At 42.9% G+C, this 1,866-nt stretch overlaps 1 non-coding gene across 1 annotated transcript; it reads left to right on the top strand.

Annotated features, from left to right (window-relative positions):
* The first annotated feature begins 1,515 nt into the window (after positions 1-1,515).
* Positions 1,516-1,622, top strand: LOC139895185 (small nucleolar RNA R71). The gene has a single exon (XR_011775648.1). It is a non-coding gene; the product is annotated as a small nucleolar RNA R71 (small nucleolar RNA).
* Positions 1,623-1,866: the final 244 nt, after the last annotated feature.

Genomic DNA, 1,866 nt, shown 5'->3' with positions numbered 1-1,866 from the left:
GTAACGCTCTCCCCATGCGATCGTAAGATCAAGGTTTGATTGTACACATCAATGACAGTCCTAGCCGTATTCATGAAAGGTCTTCCTAACACTACTGGGGTGTGTAGGTCTTCTTTAATATCCATTACTACGAAATCCGTAAGATAAAAGAATTTATCGACTTTCACCAAGCCGTTCTCAACTATGCCCTTAGGATATCGAATTGTGTGATCGACAAGTTGGATTGTCAATTTGGTTGGTGACAAGTCTCCTAACTCTAATCTCTTGTAGAGAGAGTAGGGGATTAGGTTGATACTTGCTCCTAAATCTGCTAGCGCATGAATGGTTCCAGATTGGTAGATTGAACCCGGGAAAATGAATCGGCCCGTATCTCCTAGCTTTGGTGGTAGAGAGTTTTTGAGTAATGCAGAGCATTCTTCACTCAGTGGAATTTTGTTAGAGTCTGGTATCCTCTCCTTTGTAGAAAGAAGCCTTCGGATGTATCTCTTCTGGATGGGAAATTTGGACATAGTGTCCAGGTATCTTTCATCAAGTTTGAAGGAATCAAGCTTGGATGGTTCTTCTTGTAGCCTTCCAGGATAAGGTACGTAAACTAGAATTTCAGGGGTCAGCTTCTGAATATTTGTCGATTTGTTCTTGTGCCTAGCTGACCTTCTCCGTGGTTCTTCCTCTGAGATTACGGAATCCATTTGCTTTGCTTCTTCTATGTGGGGATTTTGGATAGTATTACTTGGCAATCTTCCCTGCGATCGGGTTTCAAGGTATTGTGATAACTGTCCGAGCTGCGTTTCCAAACTTTTAAGCAGAGCCAATTGATTTCTTATTAGTATCTCTGTCTGATCTTGTCTGGCTGCAGTTCTCTGATTTAGCTGTTGTTGTCCTTGAATGAACTGAGTCAATTGACCATCAGCTCCGAGAGTGGGGTTAGTGGCTTTTGTAATCTGGGTGGTAGGGGAATTTTCCTCAACTGGGGGACCAGTGAGTGGAAGTGGTTGATCGTAGGTCAATTGAGATTGTTGGGCTAGATAAGGTGGATAGCGATAGCGGAAAGGTTGATTGCTTTGCTGAAATTGATTAACCCTAGGTGGTTGATTGAATCCGGGATTTGGTGGACGAGATGGGTATTGGACGTAACAAACTGAACCGTCAGGGTTTTCGTACTCAACTTGATATTCTTCAGTGGGTTACGGGTTGGTACAATTAACACAAGCCTGAGCTTGGTTAACCTGCTGCGGCTGCGTCTTCAATTCTCCGAGTTGTTTAGTAAGAGATTCCATCTTATCCGTGAGGGATTTCATGGCCTCTGTTTGATTGTTAAGTGCAGAGAGTGGGGCAGATGATGAAGTTGTTTCATCACTGTTCCAGTCATGATGATGCATTGTCATGTTCTCGAGCAATTCCCATGCTTCGTCTGCCGTTTGGTTCATCAGATTCCCTTGAGCTGCTGCATCAATCGTCGTCCTATGATTTACCGTAAGACCATTGTAGAAGGTACAGATTTGGGCTGACCGTTCTAGCTGGTGATTAGGGCATTTCTTCAGCAGGATTTTGAATCGCTCCCATGCAGTGTAAAGAGATTCATCATAACTTTGTTTGAAGTTAATGATGTCATTCTTCAGTTTGGTTTGTTTAGAAGGAGGGAAATATTTGGTTAGGAATTTAGTAGCCATCTCCTTCCATGACGTGATGGAATCTTTTTCCAGTCCTTCAAACCAAGTTTGAGCATGATGGGTGAGAGAATATGGGAACACGTATAGCTGGACTATATCTTGTCCTATCCCTGGCTGTTTGTAGGAGTTTGAAAGAGATATGAATTTATCAAGGTGAGAATTAGGATCGTCGTTCGGTAATCCATGAAACTGACAG

This window comes from Rutidosis leptorrhynchoides, chromosome 2 (assembly GCF_046630445.1).
Source record: "Rutidosis leptorrhynchoides isolate AG116_Rl617_1_P2 chromosome 2, CSIRO_AGI_Rlap_v1, whole genome shotgun sequence".
Taxonomy (NCBI): domain Eukaryota; kingdom Viridiplantae; phylum Streptophyta; class Magnoliopsida; order Asterales; family Asteraceae; genus Rutidosis; species Rutidosis leptorrhynchoides.
The sequence above is the reverse complement of the archived record's forward strand: the minus strand, read 5'-3'. Positions and strand labels throughout refer to the sequence as shown.